General features: G+C 39.1%; 1 pseudogene; it reads right to left on the bottom strand.

The window, feature by feature from the left end:
- Positions 1 to 4: 4 nt before the first annotated feature.
- Positions 5 to 22155, bottom strand: LOC132631237 (small heat shock protein, chloroplastic-like; annotated as a pseudogene).
- Positions 22156 to 22336: the final 181 nt, after the last annotated feature.

The following is a 22336-nucleotide window of genomic DNA, read 5'->3' as shown; positions in this document are numbered from 1 at the left end:
GCTTTTAGTTGATTTGCACTTCAATCACCTTTTTCTCAACTTTGGTCTTAGGAATCGCCATGAAAAGAACTCCATTCTTCAGTTCTGCTTTAATTTTATCTTCCTCAACGTTATCCGGGAGACCTAAACTAGTGTCATAAGCGCGCTGTAATTTATGTCCATGAGTGCTCATCATTTCTACCTTCTTCCTTTTTGTGTTCGCCTTTAGTGACAAGCATGTCATCCTCCACAGATACCTTCACATCTTCCTTGGAGAGTCCTGACATGTCAAAACGCATCTTGATTTCATTTTCATCATCATGAATGTCCCAAGGAGCACGTATTTCCCCTGTTGCTGCCTTATTCCTTCCTGGGAATGTCATGGTATCCTCGAATAGTCTTTCCATAGTGTCCATCATCTGATGCATTTTTTCTCATGGGTGACATTGGATCTAACAGTTCTGTTTATCACATGAATTAAACATCTTAATGTCAACTAAAGAAGCAGAACTTAATCAAATGCTACTCTCCCACTTCACTCATGGTAGGCTAGACCCAAAACCAATATTACCTCAACAACACATGTAATTCTTACTGGCAAATAGTTCGTGCGACCCGCGAGCACCAAGAGCTACAATACTCCTAACCCATCAAGGTTGTACAAGAGCTCTATGTAGAAATCCAATCATATGTGGAAGGGATTCACTACTAACATGAGGATCTTATTACTCGCAATACCCCTGATATCATCCGCTCCACTAGTAGCTAGCTATCTGATCCCTCGTCCTCTAAAGAGGTGAACTCGAGTTCATGTTTAACTTTATATCCACAATTACACTTTACACCCTTATGGTAAGTGTAATGGCCGACCTATGAATACAAGTTAAATTGATAATTTTAATTGTCTTCCCTTTCTACTCGAATCTATCTGTTCCAAATCAACTGCTTTCCTAGACATGCACTGCATTACGGAATCACTCATGGCTATTAGTAACAGGCTAAAGTAGCAACACTGATTGAAACTTCAAGAAACAACCAAAGATCAAAGGGTATTCCATTGAAAAGTTAATGTAACTTTTGGGGTCTCACACAATGAAGAAGCAGGGATCCATTCTTCCATTAACCTATTGGTCGCTTAGCACACGTGGTATGAAATAGGTGCTACGATGTTCTCACATTCTAGTGGCGCGTGTGTCTCATTCATTTACTTATTCAACACCGTACATATCTCGATCTAGACACCTCCATATGTCTAACCTGAGCTTCTCTCTTCAATGATCCTCAAATCCATCTTCTTAGACAAACTCATACCTGGCTTCAAAACAAGTCATAATATGGTGGTGGAACTCATCTCTTTATGTTACTCAACATAAAAGGCGATTGCTCGTATGAGAGTGCCAATCTCGCGACTTGTTCGACACACTTTATCAATAAAATTACACCATCACATACATATAAGATATGAACACAAATTCAAGAGTAGAATATTGATGAAAATGTTATAACAACCAAGTCATATTACAATATAGAAATATAATCATATCCTACGCAATCCTAGAGCCATAACATGTTTCTCAAACAGGTCTCTAGATATCGCCTTTGTAAAAGGATCAGCTATCATTTCTCGCGTAGGTATGTATTGTAAAGTTACTTCTCCACTTGCTACTGTGTGTCTTACAAAGTTATACTTAATGCCAATGTGTTTAGTTTGGTTGTGATACTTAAGATCCTTTGTGTATGAAATAGCCGTTTGACTATAACAATGTAAAAGCATTGATCCTTGAGAATTCTTTGCTACGCCCAAATGCTCAAAGAATATTTTTAACCAAATAGCTTCTTGTACTGCAGATGCACAAGCCACAAACTCAGCTTCCATAGTTGAAAGCGCCGTGCAAGTTTGTTTCTTACTTTTTCATGAAACAGCACCACCATTAAGTAAGAAAGCATAACCAGATGTCAATTTTCTATCGTTCCGGTCACCACCCCAATCAGCATCTGTGTATCCTCTTAAGTGTAAATCATTTCCACTATAACATAGTGAATAATCAACAGTTCCTTTCAGGTATCGGAAGATTCTCTTCACAGCTTTCCAATGATCACTTCTAGGATTGGACTGATACCTGCTAACCAGACCTACGGCATAACAAATATCCGGACGAGTACACATCATGACGTACATCAAGCTCACGACAGCACTAGAATATGAAACTCGAGACATGTCTTCTGTTTCTTTTTCAGTCTCTGGACACGTTTCAAGACTTAAAGTTTCACCTCTCGGTATAGGAGTATCCATGGGTTTTCAACTATTCATTCGGAAGTGTTCCAAAATTTTCCTTATATAAGTTTTTTGAGATAGACTCAAAACCCTCTTGGAACTATCTCTTTGGATCTTAACACCCAATATATAGTCTGCTTCACCCATGTCTTTCATGTTGAATGACTTTGAAAGCCATGACTTAAAAGTTTTCACATATTCCAAATTATTTTCGGTTAATAAAATATCATCCATGTAAGGAGAAAGATTTACAAACATTCCATTGGACCTCTTCACATAAATGCAATGGTCTTCATCGATCATGGTGAAATCATATGACATCACCTCTTTGTGAAATCTCAAATACCATTGCCTTGAAGACAACTTTAGACCATAAATAAATCTTTTTAATTTGCAGACTTTCTTTTCTTGGCCTTTAATAATGAAACCTATAAGTTGTTCCATGTAGATTTCCTCATTTAGTTCTCCATTGAGAAAAGCTGTCTTCACGTCCATTTGGTGTAACTCTAGATCCAAACGTGCAACAATAGCCAAAAGTAACCGAATTGAGCTAAACATCATAACTGGTGAAAAAGTTTCCTCATAATCTATTCCAGCTTGTTGGGTAAAACCTTTTGCGACCAATCGTGCCTTGTATCTTTCTATTGACCCGTCTACTTTACATTTAACCTTGAGAACCCATTTGTTCCCAATAGCTCTACGCCCAGAAGGAAGGTCAACCAGATCCCAGAGTTTGTTGGTTCTCATAGACTCCAATTCTTCTTTCATTGCTTTCATCCATTCATCTTTTTTAGGACCAGTCAAAGCCTTAGTCACAGAATTAAGCTCATCTAATTCTATGGGAGATACCAGGAAAACATAATCTTCAATCTCATAAGATCCTTTAGGTACACTTTTTCTAGTACTCTTATGTTGTTGAAATTTAGATTCCTTTAAAGGATTTTGGGATTCAAAACTCCCACTTGGACTAGGAACCGATCCTTGATCTATTTGACTATCAAGCATGTTCGGAGGCAATGTCTAATCATCTGAATTTAACGTTTCGTAAAGAGGCTCTTTTTTTTTATTTCCTTTTTGGGAAAACCATTTTCGAAAAATGTGATATCTCGTGATTCAATTTCAGTTATACTTCCATCTTCTAATTCACCAATGAACACATACCCTTTGGAGTGTTCTGAGTATCTTATAAAGATACATTTCTTCCCTTTTGGAGTTAGTTTTCCAAACTTACCAAAACGATCTTTTACATATGCAGCCCAACCCCAAGGCCGTAGATCATTCAGGTTCGGTTTATGACAGTCCATAGCTCATAGGGAGTGGAAGTAACTGATTTAGAAGGCACTTTATTTAGTAAGTAGGCCGCAGTCAGTAACGCATCTCCTTAGAAAGAGATAAGTAAATTTGTCTGCGCCATCATTGACCTTGTCATGTCCAATAATGTTCTATTCCTCTTTTCTGCTACACCATTCTGTTGAGGTGTATAAGGAGTAGTGAACTGTCTCGTAATGCATTTTTCATTACATAATTCTTCAGACTATTTTGATAAATATTCACGGCCTCTATCGGTTCTTAAAGTCTTTATACTTTTATCTAATTGATTCTCTACTTCATTCATATATTTTATAAAGCATTCAAGTGCTTCAAATTTATGAGAAATCAAATAGACATAACCAAAGCGCGTGAAATCATCAATAAATGTAATGAAATACAAAGCACCAGACCTTGCCCTCACGTTCATTGGACTATAGATATCAGAATGAATTAATCGCAACGGGGATTCCGCTCTGTTAGCCTTCCCAAATGGTTCACGTGTAATCTTTCCGGCAAGACAATATTCACAAGTTGGCATTTCAATTTCGGAGAAAGGACTTAAATGCCCTTCCTTTGCCAATCTATTCATCCGGTCTTGCCCTATGTGACCTAATCTTGCATGCCATGTAATACATCAACTTCATTGTTACTAGAATAACATGTCATTACACAACGGTCAACATAATAGTCATAAGTTGAAGGATTACTGATACACTCAAATTACACCTATTAGTGGCGTAAAGCGGACGTTGTCAAATATAGCAGCCCAAACAAGGTTGGTGTTACACCTCGGAAAATTTTCTGTTGGTGCGCAAGAGAATGAACTAGTGATGAATATGAGTGCATGATGTCCATGAGCAAGAAACGACGTTTGATGACCTTAGGCGAGATTTCGAAAGTATCTGATGTGAGACGAGGAAGTTGGCTAAGTTAAAGATGAGATACAAGGTGAGCAATGCATGTGCATGGACGTGGGTGATTCAAATGAGAAGACTAAGAAATATGGGAAGTTGCAGAATTGCAACTGCCCAGTGGTCGTAAATTGCAAAATACGGACCGTAAAGTGCAATACGGTCCGTAAACTGGCAGTCGTAAACTGCCATGCAAGGCTTCAACTTTCTGCCAGCCGAGGAAATGGTTAAATACGACCTGGTGGACGGACCGTAAAGTGATTTACGACCCTTAAACCATGGTCCTAAACCACTATGAAGGCAGCCCAACTTCTGATTCTGGAAATGGTTAAATACGCCCATGGAGGACGAGCCGTATAGTGGAATACGGGCCGTAAACAACGATGGACGACCACTGTTCATCTCAGCACAGATTTCACAAATCATTAAATAAAGGGACCAACACTTGTTTTATTTCATTACAACATTACACCACTTCTCTAAAAAACCTTCTCTCTACATTTATTATATGAGTTTTCAAGGATTTTAAGCCATCAATAACATTAAGACAAGTGAATCAAGGATAAGGGAATCATCAAGGATCATCCAAGTCAAGAAATCCAAATGGAGAAAAACTAGAGTTTTGCTCAAAGAGGAGTATTATCAACCAAAGCTTGTTCCTACAACTTATAAGGTAAGATTCATGATTTTTACATGATGTTTAAGGTATTGGAGAATTAAAATACATGGATTGTAGAAAATGTGGTCAACTAGGTCATGAATGGTGAATAGTGACATTTTGAGGAATAGTTTGAATTGAATTATGAATGTTGTTGTGTTATGATATGAATGTATTATAAATGGTACTAAGATCATGAACTCGACACTTTAGACGAATGGACGAAGTTGGAGGTCATGACCATAAATATGGGAGAATTAGAAGCAAATTGAGAAATCTAGATAATGTGGATGATGTGAATGACTAATGGCCATTGTTATGATATTAATAAAGGTATAGACGCTAGCATTGGAAGGGAACGTGCAAGTGTAGAATAGTCCGACGAAAAGGTATGTAAGGCTAACCCTTCTTTCATAAGGCATGGTTCTTGGCTAAATTTCTAATTCCTCTATATGAGTATGTTGTATTCAAGTGATTGACACTCCGAGCTCATAAGCTCATGATCCTTAACATGTACTACGATTGTACTACGCCCCTCATATGACGAGTAAGCCTAAGATATGGATGTAGCAATAATGACGAAGATAGTGATGACGATAATAATGATGCCAAAGGTGCCTACGGGCTATTATACTTATATGTGCCTATGAAGGGCTATAATGATACCCCGAGCTTATAACGCCGGTTAGGATATATGTACATGATTATGTATAAAGTACGTATACGATTACGTAACGCGCGCACACCTCTGCAGATGGTACGGATAACCCTGAAGCCTTGGTAGGGCCAGGTAGAAATAACATTGAGCCTTGGTTGGCTAAGTACGTATGAAACATCGAACCTTATGGTCGGGCACACTATGTCTGTATATAAGTGTATGACTATATATATAATATGAATATGAATGTGAAAAGACTATGTATACGAATACGAGTAGGGACATGTATGCGAATATGAGCCTAAGTAGGGTACGAGTACTATTATGAAATACGCATGAGAAATGGAAAGTTCCTATGAAAGGCAGGTAAGTGCCATGATGATGATATTATTGTCTTCCCTCCTGTGCCACTTCATATATTGTCTATGATGCTTCTATATTGATGTTAATCACGCTTTACATACTCAGTACATTCTTCGTACTGACGTCCTTTTGTTTGTGGACGCTGCGTCATGCCCGCAGGTGCACAGAGAGACAGACTTGATCCATAGCTACCTATTTGGAGATTACATAGAGAGCTCCATTTCCTTCGGAGCCATATCTTTTGGGTACTCATTCTTTTGTGTATATAATTATGGGCATAGCGGGGTCCTGTCCCGCTAATGTGATATGTTATACTCTTAGAGGCTCGTAGATATGTGTGTGTGTGGGTAGATGTGTTTGGCCTTGTTGGCCTATGTTTTGTATATCATTTTGGCGGCCACGTGGGCCCATGTACATTGATATGGCATAAATGCCTACGATGATATAAATGGGTTGTTGTCCAAATGGGACTAGTTGACGAATGAATGGAAATGCATGTATAATTATGTGGCTCACCTAGATGTAAGTATAAGAGTAAGCTAAGAGAGTGCTCGGGTGGGTTAGCACCGGGTGCTCGTCGCGGCCCCGAGTCGGGTCGTGACAAAAGTGGTATCAGAGCAGTTCAGTTCTAGGATGTGTTTACGAGCCGTGTCTAGTAGATTCTTGGTTATGGGTGTGTTGCGCGCCACACTTATAAACAAGAAGCTGCGGACATTTTAGGAATAAATGACCTTCTTTCTTCATAAGAATCGTGCGATAGAGCTATGATGTAAGAAATTCTTGTTCCTAAATCGTGTGTTGTGTATTTCAGAGATTCCTAAAAAGAAAAAGGCTACAGCAGCCCAAAAGGGCAAGACGGTGGCAGAAAAGCGGGCTGAAAGAGAACCGCCACCGGTAGTAGAGGAAGATGAGTCCCAGAGTGCGGCTCAATCTCAGTCCTCCCAGACAGTGCCTATTACCGAGGAGCACGTGGGAGCCTCAGCCCCAGCTCCGGCTCCTCCACCAAATGCTTCGGGTCAAGATGTAAAAAAGGCCATTACTTTATTGACTCAATTGGTTGCGGCCCAGGCTCAGAGGCACAATTCAGGGTATGGTGATAGGGCTGTTAGTGCAAGAGCTCGTGATTTCATTACTTTGAACCCTCCGGAATTCTTTGGGTCAAAACCGGAGGAGGATCCCCAGGACTTTATTGATGGTATGCTAAGGACGCTCCGGTTGATACACGCTTCAGACACCGAGTCGGTAGAGCTAGCGTCCTATAGATTGAGAGATGTCTTGATGCAGTGGTATACAGTATGGATGGCTTCGCGGGGAGCCAATGCACCTCCCCCGGTATGGCAAGAGTTTGTTGATGCTTTTCTCCGTCATTATATGCCCCCAGAAGTTCGGCGAGCTAGGGCCGATAAATTCTTAAATTTGAGGCAAGGCAGTATGAGTGCCCTAGAGTATAGCCTCCGTTTTAACTTCTTGGCCGGGTATGCTTCGGCCATGGTAGCAGATATGGGCGACAGGGTACACCGATTTGTAAAGGGCCTAGGGCCCCATCTGATGGACAAATTCTTGGCTGCGTCCCTTCAGGACGGTATGGATATTGCACTCATTCAGGCACATGCTCAGAACTTAGAGGAAAGCCTACAGCAGCGGAGAAGTGAACGTGAACAGGATAGGGGACATAACAAGAGGGCCAGATCTTCGGGCCCAATAAGTGAGTCCAGAGGCGGACACAGGCAATAGTTCCCTAGGCATTCGGGCTATTCTATGACCAGTGCACCTCCACGGTTTCCAGACCAGGGCCTTGATAGATCTGTTCGTTCAGGGCCGAGTCAGAGTTATCCGGGGTCCCAGTTTAGAGGTGATTCAGGCCAGTCAAGGCCACCTATACCACGATGTTCCCAGTGTGGGAAGTCGCATTGGGGTCAATGCCGATTGGGTTCAGATGTTTGCTATTCATGTGGTCGACCGGGCCATATTATGCGAGATTGCCCCTCAGTGCATGGTAGAGGTAGGACCCAGCCATCAGGGTCGGTAGCCGGATCTTCGGCATCTGTACGCCCTACGGGGCCAGGTTCACATGCGCCAGTCGGCCATGGTAGAGGTAGAGGCAGAGCTCCCAGTACTAGCGGTCCTCAGCACCGTATTTATGCTTTGGCTGGACGCCAAGATCTTGAGTCTTCTCCTGATGTGGTCACAGGTATATTATCGGTATTCTCTCATGATGTATATGCTTTGATTGATCTGGGCTCTACATTATCATATGTTACTCCATATATTGCGGGTCGATTTATAGTCGAGCCGGAGTCGATCAAACCCTTTGAGGTGTCCACGCCCGTTGGCGAATCGGTGATAGCTAGTTGAGTGTATAGAGGTTGTGTAGTCGTGATTTGTGACCGTCGTACCATGATTGATTTGCATGAGCTATAAATGGTAGATTTTGACGTTATTATGGGCATGGATTGGTTGGCTTCTTGTTATGCCAATTTTGATTGTAGAATGAAGATGGTTCGTTTCCAATTTCCGGGAGAACCAGTCTTAGAATGGAAAGGAAATACGGCATCACCAAAAGGTAGGTTTATTTCCTATCTAAAGGCAAGGAAGATGATCACGAAAGGGTGTATTTATCACCTAGTGCGAGTTCAAGATGTAGAAGCTGAGTCGCCGACTCTTCAGTCAGTTCCGGTAGTGAACGAATTTCCGGATGTGTTCCCGGGAGAGCTTCCAGGCCTTCCTCCCGAGCGAGAGATCGATTTTGCGATTGATGTGTTGCCAGACACTAAACCCATATCTATTCCTCCCTATAGGATGGCACCCGCAGAGTTGAAAGAGTTGAAGGAGCAATTGAAAGACTTGCTTGAAAAAGGCTTCATTAGGCCTAGTTCATCCCCGTGGGGAGCACCCGTATTGTTCGTCCGGAAGAAGGATGGCTCCTCGAGACTGTGCATTGATTATCAGCAATTGAATAAAGTGACGATTAAGAACAAGTATCCCCTCTCGAGGATTGATGATTTATTTGATCAATTGCAAGGTGCCAAATGGTTTTCAAAGATTGATTTGAGGTCTGGGTATCACCAAGTAAGATTTAGGGAGAAAGATATCCCTAAGACAGCTTTCAAAACAAGATATGGCCATTTCGAGTTCCGAGTAATGTCGTTTTGGTTAACTAATGCCCCGACAGTGTTTATGGACCTAATGAACCATGTATTCAGACCTTTTCTGGATCTATTTGTAATTGTATTCATCGACGACATCTTAGTGTATTCTAGATCCGAGGACGAGCATGCGGATCATTTGCTAATTGTCCTTGGAGTTCTTCGAGCTCGAGAGTTGTTTGCAAAATTCTCCAAGTGTGAGTTTTGGTTGAACTTGGTATCATTTCTGGGCCATATTGTTGCAGCTGATGGTATTCGAGTAGATAGCCAAAAGATCGAGGCCGTGAAGACTTGGCCAAGGCCCACGACTCCTATAGAGGTTCATAGCTTTTTGGGCTTAGCAGGCTATTACAGAAGATTTGTTAAGGGTTTTTCTTCTATTTCTGCGCCACTCACCAAGTTGACTCAGAAGTCAGCTAAGTTTCAATGGACAGATGCTTGCGAGCGTAGTTTCCAAGAGTTGAAAGACCGATTGATTTCAGCCCCAGTCTTGACACTTCCAGAGGGATTGGAAGGATATGTTATTTATTGTGATGCTTCAGGAGTCGGGCTAGGTTGTGTATTGATGCAAAATGGTAAGGCGATTGCGTATGCTTCTAGACAATTACGGAAACATGAACAGAACTATACAACCCACGATTTAGAATTAGCCGCAGTGTTCCATGCATTAAAGATATGGCGACATTATTTATATGGTGTCCATGTGGATGTTTATACAGATCATAAGAGCCTTCAGTATATCTTCAAGCAGAAAAAGTTGAATTTGCGACAACGACGATGGTTGGAGTTGTTAAAGGATTACGATGTTGATATCTTGTATCACCCCGGAAAGGCTAACGTTGTGGCTGACGCTCTTAGCCGCAGATCCATGGGAAGTCTAAGTGATGTACGACGAGAAAAGAAAGAGATGGCCCGTGAGCTTCAACAGTTAGCGAGCCTAGGAGTCCGAGTAGTGGACTCAGGTAGCAGCGGAGCTACTATTCAAAATTCAGCCGTTTCATCGCTAGTAGCGGAAGTAAAAGAGCGACAATATGAGGATCCCATGCTAATGCAGTATAGAGATACACTCCCTCAGAAGGAGGAGTCATCATTTGATATTTCGGAAGACGAAGTTCTCCGATGTCGAGGCAGGTTATGTGTTCCCGATGTGGTAGGTCTACGTCACCAAATATTGAGGGAAGCTCATTGTTCCCGTTACTCCGTTCACCCCGGAGCGACGAAAATGTATCATGATCTTAAGTCTATATACTGGTGGAATGGAATGAAGAAAGATATAGCGGAATTCGTAGCTCAGTGTCCTAATTGCCAACAAGTGAAGATTGAACACCAAAAGCCGGGTGGATTATTGCAAGCTATAGAAATCCCAACTTAGAAGTGGGAAGTGATTACTATGGATTTCATTACAGGGTTACCCCGTTCTCGACGTAAGTATGATTCCATATGCGTGATTGTGGATAGACTCACAAAGTCAGCTCATTTCTCACCGGTTAGGACGACCTATGTGGCAGAAGATTATGCGAGGCTTTATCTTAAAGAGATAGTGAGACTCCATGGCGTTCTGGTATCTATTATCTCCGATAGAGGGACTCAGTTCACAGCTAAGTTTTGGGAGTCTTTCCAAGAGGGTTTAGGGACCCAAGTGCGCCTTAGCACGGCGTTTCACCCACAGACCGATGGGCAGGCCGAACGTACCATTCAGACTCTTGAAGATATGTTGCGAGCATGTATGATAGATTTTGGAGGGAATTGGGATGATCATTTGCCACTCATTGAATTTGCTTACAATAATAGTTACCATTCCAGCATTCAAATGGCACCGTATGAAGCTCTATATGGGCGAAAGTGTAGATCCCCAATTGGGTGGTTTGAAACCAGAGAAACTAAGTTGATAGGGCCAGACTTGGTCCAGCAAGCAATAGAGAAAGTTAAGCTCATACAAGATCGGTTGCTAGCGGCTCAAAGTCGTCAGAATTCCTACGCGGATAATCGTCGAAGAGACTTAGAGTTCGAAGAGAAAGATTGGGTATTCTTGAAAGTGTCGCCGATGAAGGGCGTGATGAGATTTGGCAAAAAGGGAAAGCTCAGTCCCCGGTATATTGGGCCATACGAAATTGTACGCAAGATAGGCAAAGTGGCCTATGAGTTAAATCTACCTCCAGACTTGGAGTCAGTTCATCCAGTATTTCATGTTTCGATGCTTCGGAAATGTGTTGGAGATCCTACTAGGATTGTCCCAGTGAATGATGTGCAAGTAACAGAGAAATTGACTTATGAAGAGATACCCATTGCCATACTACATAGGCAAGTACGGAGACTTAGAAACAAGGAAGTGGCCTCAGTTAAGGTCTTATGGAGGAACAACAATTGAGAGGAAATGACGTGGGAAGCAGAAGAGAGTATGCAATCCAAATACCCACATCTATTTCAGCCCTTGGAAGAAGTACAAAATGAGATGTTGAGATCATAAGGTATGTATGTTTTCCTTTTATGCTTTTGGGTCGTGTGTGGCCAATTTTTATGTTGTTATGTAGTGGCCCTGTGTGGCATCGATATTATGGGCTGTTGTGGCAGGATGGCAGTGCCATAATGTAGGGGAAACTATGGTGAAATTTTTATAGAATCCCCGAAGACATTAACATTCGAGGACGAATGTTCTTAAGGGGGGAAGAATGTTACACCTCGAAGAATTTTCCGTTGGTGCGCAAGAGAATGAACTAGTGATGAATATGAGTGCATGATGTCCATGAGCAAGAAAAAACGTTTGATGACCTTAGGCAAGATTTCGAAAATATCCGATGTGAGACGAGGAAGTTGGCTAAGTTAAAGATGAGATACAAGGTGAGAAATGCATGTGCATGGACGTGGGTGATTCAAATGAGAAGTCTAAGAAATATGGGAAGTTGCAGAATTGCAACTGCCCAGTGGTCGTAAATTGCAAAATACAGACCGTAAAGTGAAATACGGTCCGTAAACTGGCAGTCGTAAACTGCCATGCAAGGCTTCAACTTTTTGCCAGCCGAGGAAATGGTTAAATACGACCTGGTGGACGGACCGTAAAGTGATTTACGGCCCATAAACCATGGTCGTAAACCACCATGAAGGCAGCCCAGCTTCTGATTCTGGAAATGGTTAAATACGCCCATGGAGGACGAGCCGTATAGTGGAATACGGGCCGTAAACCACGATGGACGACCACTGTTCATCTCAGCACAGATTTCACAAGTCATTAAATAAAGGGACCAACACTTGTTTTATTTGATTACAACATTACACCACTTCTCTCAAAAAACTTCTCTCTACATTTATTATATGAGTTTTCAAGGATTTTAAGCCATCAATAACATTAAGACAAGTGAATCAAGGATAAGGGAATCATCAAGGATCATCCAAGTCAAGAAATCCAAATGGAGAAAAACTAGAGTTTTGCTCAAAGAGGAGTATTATCAACCAAAGCTTGTTCTACAACTTCTAAGGTAAGATTCATGATTTTTACATGATGTTTAAGGTATTGGAGAATTAAAATACATGGATTGTAGAAAATGTGGTCAACTAGGTCATGAATGGTGAATAGTGACATTTTGAGGAATAGTTTGAATTGAATTATGAATGTTGTTGTGTTACGATATGAATGTATTATAAATGGTACTAAGATCATGAACTCGACACTTTAGACGAATGGACGAAGTTGGAGGTCATGACCATAAATATGGGAGAATTAGAAGCAAATTGAGAAATCTAGATAATGTGGATGATGTGAATGACTAATGACCATTGTTATGATATTAATGAAGGTATAGACGCTAGCATTGGAAGGGAACGTGCAAGTGTAGAATAGTCCGACGAAAAGGTATGTAAGGCTAACCCTTCTTTCATAAGGCATGGTTTTTGGCTAAGTTTCTAATTCCTCTATATGAGTATGTTGTATTCAAGTGATTGACACTCCGAGCTCATAAGCTCACGATCCTTAACATGTACTACGATTGTACTACGCCCCTCATATGACGAGTAAGCCTAAGATATGGATGTAGCAATAATGACGAAGATAGTGATGACGATAATAATGATGCCAAAGGTGCCTACGGGCTATTATACTTATATGTGCCTATGAAGGGCTATAATGATACCCCGAGCTTATAACGCCGGGTAGGATATATGTATATGATTATGTATAAAGTACGTATACGATTACGTAATGCGCGCACACCTTTGCAGATGGTACGGATAACCCTGAAGTCTTGATAGGGCCAGGTAGAAATAACATTGAGCCTTGGTTGGCTAAGTACGTATGAAACACCGAACCTTATGGTCGGGCACGTTATGTATGTATATAAGTGTATGGCTATGTATATAATATGAATATAAATGTGAAAAGACTATGTATATGAATACGAGTAGGGACATGTATGTGAATATGAGCCCTAGTAGGGTACGAGTACTATTATGAAATACGCATGAGAAATGGAAAGTTCCTATGAAAGGCAGGTAAGTGCCATGATGATGATATTATTGTCTTCCCTCATGTGCCACTTCATATATTGTCTATGATGCTTCTATATTGATGTTAATCATGCTTTACATACTCAGTACATTCTTCGTACTGACGTCCTTTTGTTTGTGGACGCTGCGTCATGCCCGCAGGTGCACAGGGAGACAGACTTGATCCATAGCTGCCTATTTGGAGATTACATAGAGAGCTCCATTTCCTTCGGAGCCATATCGTTTGGGTACTCATTCTTTTGTGTATATAATTATGGGCATAGCGGGGTCCTGTCCCGCTAATGTGATATGTTATACTCTTAGAGGCTCGTAGATATGTGTGTGTGTGGGTAGATGTGTTTGGCCTTGTTGGCCTATGTTTTGTATATCATTTTGTCGGCCACGTGGGCCCATGTACATTGATGTGGCATAAATGCCTACGATGATATAAATGGGTTGTTGTCCAAATGGGACTAGTTGACGAATGAATGGAAATGCATGTATAATTATGTGACTCACCTAGATGTAAGTATAAGAGTAAGCTAAGAGGGTGCTCGGGTGGGTTAGCACCGGGTGCTCGTCGCGGCCCCGAGTCGGGTCGTGACAGTTGGGGTCGAATCCCACCGGGAATATGGATAGAAAAGGGTATTAATTGTATGTGATACTGGTCTTTAAAGGCTTTAATTCTATTCCGAATAGTTTGGAATAATTGTTTTGTAATATAAATTAATACTTTGACTTGAGTTGTAATTAATGCGAGAGAGACTAAGGTTGTATTCCCTGTTTTGATTAGATATTATGCTTCAGGTTTTAATGTGATATACTTCTAATGGTTGTTCCAAGGATTTGCACTTGATCTCTTAAAGACTTCCTAATGTTTCCTAACAGTTAAGCCGTATTTCCTCTTTATGATTTTTTCAAATACAAAAGAGTTGATATCGAAGAACTATCAATAATGCCAATTAGACTTGTTCTTATTCCTAAGTTAGTCTATTAAACGAGGGTTAACGCCCTGAGTCATTGTTATTCAATCTTACCAATGCCAACTCACTTTCCTAAGAAAAGTTAGAATAATGGCTTAGGCTAATGCTTGCAATCATTACCGAACACTAAAACACAAAGATTGAATAAACACCAACAACCATTATGCATATATCAATAGTAGAAACTCATTCATAAAATACCCATCATAGGGTTCACAACCTTAGAATTAAAATTAGCTACTCATATTTTTGTTCAACAAAGAAAGCTCAAAAGATGACATAATGTACTTATAATAGTAATGAATGTGAACTAAGGATGATATTGAGGCCTTAAATGCTCCAACAACTTCACAAAATATTTAATGATAAGAGTTAATGCTCTAAAGTGAATGAGAATATGGCTGAAAAATCTAAACTTAACTATTTATAGGACAAAAAAAAACGCCAAAGTTCTGGAAAAAAACACCCTTCGCGGCATTGTTACGGACCGTAACACGTGTTACGGTTCGTCCTTTGTTCCGTCTTTTGTCAGCTTGATATTAGGTCAACTGTTACGGCTTCTTTCGACGGACCATAACATAGGTTACGATCCGTATCTTCCAGTGAATCCCTCCTTCTAGTCTTTAGCGGCCAATACATTACACCTCGTAACTTGTATTACGGACCGTTCTTCTGGTCGTACTATTGACAATCATTCAGCATATTACTGGAATTTCCCTACTGATTACGTCCACGTTATGGACCGTAACATGAGTTACGGACCGTCCTTCTGAGTCGTAACGTTGATAATTCGTCAGCATATTTTTGGAATTTCCTCTCAGGTTACGGATCACATTACAGTCCGTAACACGAGTTATGGACCATTCTTTAGCTCCAAGTTGTCCGTTTTTCAGAGATTTTCTTCATTTTCGTTCCTTCGTCAACCAACCCTACAAAACATCAAAATAACATAAGAAACAATATAAAAACACTTTAAAACAAGTAAAACTTTTAGTAAAAAGACATCAAATGTGCCGAAATTTAACAGCACATCAATTACAATCTAAAACAATAAAACCATCATAACGAAGTCCAAAACCATAAAAAACATTGTCTTGAGTAATTCTAACACCATTGCGACTAAACTTTAAATCGAAACCTAGATCTAGAAGAACAGACACAAATACTAAGTTACGTCAGATCTCGAGAGCATATAGGACGCCATGCAACATCAAAGTTCGGCCACCACGCAAGTCCATTTTGCAAGTGCCTATCCCTTTGACTTCAAGCTTTGCATTATTTCCTACATATATCCACCTTGATCCAGGTGAGACTCGACGAAACTCCAAAACGCTTCTCGATCACGACTCACATGGTCGGTGGCCCCTAAGTCTACAATCCACACAGGGTAAGATTCAGTCAGTAAAACAGTGCTAGAAACATATGTAGCACTTAGAGATGCGTTTTGAAATGCTACATTTTTTGGCTCAGGACACTCATGAGCAAATTGCCCTGGAACATGGCAGTTATAGCATTTCATCTTACTCTTGTCTTTCTTCTTGAAAAACCGTTTTTCCTTCTTGGGATTTGGCTTGTTCCTTTTCTTGGAGGGTCTTTCTCCGGTCTCCTTACCCTTTCCTTCATTTTTCCAATTCTTCTTGCGTTTGAATCCTGAAGACTTTGTGCCACTGGATTCTGCCACATAGGCATTAGATACAGTTTTAGCAGCACCAAGCCGCTCATCTTCAATCTCGACACGGCGGGCAACATCAGAAAAGGTTTTGATGATATCATTATGGGTTAAGTTAACCTTCAATGTTCCCGACTATTGGTAAGAGACCGAATAACTGCCTGAACCTGCTACTCATCAGAGAGAACATGACCAGCACTTTTGAGTTGAGCAATCATGTTAGACATCACCCTAAGGTGTTGCTTGACATTGTGATCATGACGCTTCTTGTAAGTGTCAAATTTGATAGTCAGCTATCTAAGGCGGGTCACAGTGGTACCCCTATAAGTCTCTCGTCAGTGTGCCCACATAGCATGAGCAGTAGGGTATTCTTCACATTCGTGAATGAGATCATCAACAACAGTACTCACAATAATTCCACGTGCAGTAGAATCTTTCTTTTTCCACGCATTGTAAGTTTCCAGATCTTTTCTGTGTTGGGCAGTGTTACCCTCTTCTGGGCTAACCAAAACATGGTTAATACCTTCCAGAGCACCTTGCTCTTCTAGTACGTACCACATTTTATGACTCTAGATGTCGTAATTCTCGCCATTCAATTTTTCACCTTTGTTTAAATCAGCAATGATGCTCTTAGATGTCATATCCGTTGATTGAGAAAATTAAGCAAGTTTATACACATCAATATTTACTTTAACAAATTTATGCATGTGATATTCACACTCAAGCAAATTAATTTTCATAAATGACTTCACATTTAGTGTAAAATTGAAAGGTCACAAAGTTTTCGATCATCATCTACAGTCTAAACGTTTAATCAAAAATGGAAAAAATAAATCTTAGCCTGAATTTTATTTAATAACTTTCAATTAAGTCTCAACCCATTTAAAATAAATAAATAAATGGGCTATAAAAAAAAAGTTAAACAACATAATTCCATATATTGGAAAGAAATTCACAATGCAAATTACAAGTTCATAATCTCCCACTCGACTTCAAGTTCTCGAACAGACACCTCAAAAGGTTGACTTGGAAAGAAATCGTGATAAATTTTAACTAAAGTACCACTCCAAGGCTCTCGGAGGGAATCTACTAAAGTTGCTAAAACTTCTCAATCCAAGATTTCAATAAAACTAGCCAGTTTTTCTCATTTCAACCGAAAAAGTTTTATATGTTCAGGCACTGAAGTATTAGGAGAGATCTTAAAAGCTTTACACTCTTTGAATTTCTTCTCTCCTTCCCTTCGTATAGCCCTTTGATCCCTTAGCAGATTTTGCGTCGCCCTCGGAACCTTATTCCTTATGACTTCACGTCCATGAAAATGTGTCCTACAATGACGTACTCTTCTACATTATCTCCTTGCTCGATTTCGGGAACTCTCACTTGGAGTACTTCGAGCCTGTCCCTGTCCAGCCATGTTTGGAATGGGAACAATGAAACAATAAGAATGGACATACCATTCAATATGACAACACATGCCACATTACTCGTAGAAGACAAGAATACGTTTATGGATCATATACCAATATAATGGCGTGGCTATTAGGAGGTCTATTAGGAGGTTATAAAAAAAATTACTTTTTATTTTATTTTACTTAACATAACTTCAACGCTACATAGCTCACTCGTTTTAAATATGTTTTTAATGGGTAATATATCAACGGAAAGCTTGTAACGAGTAGATTCTGAAAATATATATCACACATCGTAAATCTTAACACACAATTTTCAGAAATTAAATTACAGAATGCAGTTTTTCAAAAAAAAACTGTCACAATTTTCGGCTTATCTTCAAAACATCATAACTTACTCGTTTTAAATCCGTTTTTAATGGGTAATATATCAACGAAAAGCTCTAAACAAGTAGATTTTGAATGTATAAGATTCATCCCAAAAATTTAATAGATGTCAACATCATGATAGAAAAATTACAGAATCGGTCTCATTTGGGTCATTCATTGTCAAGTTGTTATTCTTGAATCAAGTGCAAACGGACAACTCTATATATGCCTTTACCATACATCAAAGTCGTACTTTGGTTACATTTCAAAAATTCATAAATTCAAACATAAGAATTGCACTGTAAAGTGCCATTACCATGGGACCCTTAAACTTCCTTCTTTTTTTTTTTTTTGCTAAAAAAATGATGATTCAATTATTGCAAAGATATGCCCATTCATGGACTAGCAGTAATACTTTACTTTCTCTTCACATTAGTATAAAATAAAGAGATTGAACCTTATAGAAACGTTATACTCTCCAAATTCTTTTACGACATAGTCTTATCTGGTCACACAATTACCAAGCCATGATATCTAACTAATGAAAAAATTCATAGTTATTAGCAAGTGGCATCATAATTCATGATTGTAGCAAATTTTGCACAAAAGTTCATGGTAAAAACATATATCTATTTAGTGGCAGACATAACTACGTAGCAAATTACGTACTCTCTTTGAATCAAAGCAGAATCCCTTGCGTATTCAATTAAAGGCGAGTAATTACAGTTCCCCAATAATTTTTCCTTTTACGATAAGTATCAACGAAGAGAACCCATCTAATCAGGAAACACCATAAGGGTAAGGATAGTATTTGCACAAATTGCGAACATCCAGTTCGTTCAAACTCTCTGTTAATCAATGGTGTAACAAAACTGACACTAAGTAAATTTCAATTGTTGTGGCTATTAGGAGGTTATAAAAAAAATTACTTTTTATTTTATTTTACTTAACATAACTTCAACACTACATAGCTCACTCGTTTTAAATCTGTTTTTAATGGGTAATATATCAACGGAAAGCTTGTAACGAGTAGATTCTGAAAATATATATCACACATCGTAAATCTTAACACACAATTTTCAGAAATTAAATTACAGAATGCAGTTTTTCAAAAAAAAAACTGTCACAATTTTCGGCTTATCTTCAAAACATCATAACTTACTCGTTTTAAATCCGTTTTTAATGGGTAATATATCAACGAAAAGCTCTAAACAAGTAGATTTTGAATGTATAAGATTCATCCCAAAAATTTAATAGATGTCAACATCATGATAGAAAAATTACAGAATCGGTCTCATTTGGGTCATTCATTGTCAAGTTGTTATTCTTGAATCAAGTGCAAACGGACAACTCTATATATGCCTTTACCATACATCAAAGTCGTACTTTGGTTACATTTCAAAAATTCATAAATTCAAACATAAGAATTGCACTGTAAAGTGCCATTACCATGGGACCCTTAAACTTCCTTCTTTTTTTTTTTTTTGCTAAAAAAATGATGATTCAATTATTGCAAAGATATGCCCATTCATGGACTAGCAGTAATACTTTACTTTCTCTTCACATTAGTATAAAATAAAGAGATTGAACCTTATAGAAACGTTATACTCTCCAAATTCTTTTACGACATAGTCTTATCTGGTCACACAATTACCAAGCCATGATATCTAACTAATGAAAAAATTCATAGTTATTAGCAAGTGGCATCATAATTCATGATTGTAGCAAATTTTGCACAAAAGTTCATGGTAAAAACATATATCTATTTAGTGGCAGACATAACTATGTAGCAAATTACGTGCTCTCTTTGAATCAAAGCAGAATCCCTTGCGTATTCAATTAAAGGCGAGTAATTACAGTTCCCCAACAATTTTTCCTTTTACGATAAGTATCAACGAAGAGAACCCATCTAATCAGGAAACACCATAAGGGTAAGGATAGTATTTGCACAAATTGTGAACATCCAGTTCGTTCAAACTCTCTGTTAATCAATGGTGTAACAAAACTGACACTGAGTAAATTTCAATTGCGTGTTCATATTAACAAAACGCACTTCGACCTGGCTTTGATACTATTGATAGAAATTAGTAACAGGAACAAGAATCGTGTACCTGTTAACAGCAGCGAAAAATTCATAGAATCTTTGTTGAAGAATTGCTTCAAGCCAATTCTACTTCATTAGAAAATAGAACACAAATATCCACAAACTAAATGCCCCTTTGTTTTGTGTGTGTATTCTTTTCTTAGAACACCAGATGAATATTTTTCTCTCCCTCTAACTAAGAAGAAAGCATCCTAGTTTCTTTTAAAGCAAAAGAAGGAGAAGTGGTTACTTAGGAAGAAACTGTTCCCACAATTCCACGTTGTTAACGTTTAGAGTAGTGGTAGCCTCTTTGTAGGAAACTACTCATTATTATCCTACTAACCGGGTCGGGTCAGCCCAACATTGAGTGACTCGCAACGCAGCCCATTATCCAACAGCTACTATTAGCTCAGAGGTAGATTCAAAATTTATGAGTTCTGAATTCTACAAGTTACTGAGTTTTGAGTAAATTATATATATATATATATATATATATATATATATATATATATATATATATATATATGATAAATTTTGCCTAAGCCATAACTAAAACTCTAAATTTGCCCCTGACTACCACCAGGTTGGGTGGCCTATATTCTCCCTGCTATCAATTAGAGTCAACCGTTGATTCACAAGTAACAACCTCCTAAGGAGGATACATAAGAGCAATTAACTCTAAGTAAGCGTTTGGACATGCGATTTTATCTCATGAGATGAAATCTTAAATCATCCAAAAAGGCATGATTTGGGATTTGAAATCATGATTTCAAAAAATACAAATGGAAAATTTGACCCATACATTTATATTTTGTAACAAAAGACCCATAAGTTGGTAGATATATTATTCATACTATGTGGGAGGATTATATTAAAGAGTAGTGACATTACTATTCATGTTAAATTTTCCTTTTTATTGAACAAAGTTTAATCAATTGATGTTGTATTTTTTAGAAAGGTCTTGTAGTAGCGTATTAATTTTATTATGAACTATGATTTACTCATTTGGTAAGATTGTATAAGAATTAGAAAAATTTTGATGGTTTTCAAAACTTGTGGGTTTTTATGTATATAAAAACAACTGCAACTTAGAAATCCAAACGGCTTCTAAGCAATAGTCGCGAGAAAAAGGTGAAGTTTAGACGTGAGTATGTGGAGTTAAAGTTGAAAACAATTTCTGAAAGTTATATCTCGTGGGTATTGAGCATGAATTTTACTTGGAAAAAGATTCGAGTGAAAACCATTAGCTAACCTGAAATACTTCTCATGAGTTTTTCAGAACTAAATAATGAGACTGCATTATTTGCAAATGATGTTATAGCCAAATAGTGATCTTGTCAAAAGCAAGGCAAGTAACTTTTTGTAACAGATTAAAATATATTGATCGTGTAAAAAGTTGATTGTGTGTCGGTCAATATAAGTAAATCAGACTTACCGAAAGGCGAGACATCTAGAGCCATCCTCCTAGGACGGCGTTAAACAGCAATGGCTTGGTTGTTTCCTCCTTGACCACTGCTGACATGAACGTCCACTGATGTATCTTTGTTATCCCCCGTGGCTTGAGCTACCAGCCTAGACGCTGGCCTTCTAACAGTGCATGCAGATGGAAAGAAAACAGAGCAAGGTGCAGTTACCCTGTAGTTAGTCCTAGAAGTCGGCAAAACCGATCAAACTGAAATCGAAGAAAATGATACTACAAACTTTAAAGAATATGTTCATAATTTAAAGTAGAAAAAATACAAAATATTCTTCGGTCAATATAAGTAAATCAGACTTACCGAAAGGCGAGACATCTAGAGCCATCCTCCTAGGACGGCGTTAAACAGCAATGGCTTGGTTGTTTCCTCCTTGACCACTGCTGACATGAACGTCCACTGATGTATCTTTGTTATCCCCCGTGGCTTGAGCTACCAGCCTAGACGCTGGCCTTCTAACAGTGCATGCAGATGGAAAGAAAACAGAGCAAGGTGCAGTTACCCTGTAGTTAGTCCTAGAAGTCGGCAAAACCGATCAAACTGAAATCGAAGAAAATGATACTACAAACTT

Source organism: Lycium barbarum, chromosome 3 (genome assembly GCF_019175385.1).
Source record: "Lycium barbarum isolate Lr01 chromosome 3, ASM1917538v2, whole genome shotgun sequence".
NCBI classification, from domain to species: Eukaryota; Viridiplantae; Streptophyta; class Magnoliopsida; order Solanales; family Solanaceae; genus Lycium; species Lycium barbarum.
Note: the sequence above shows the minus strand (reverse complement) of the source record. Positions and strands in the feature narration are given on the sequence as shown.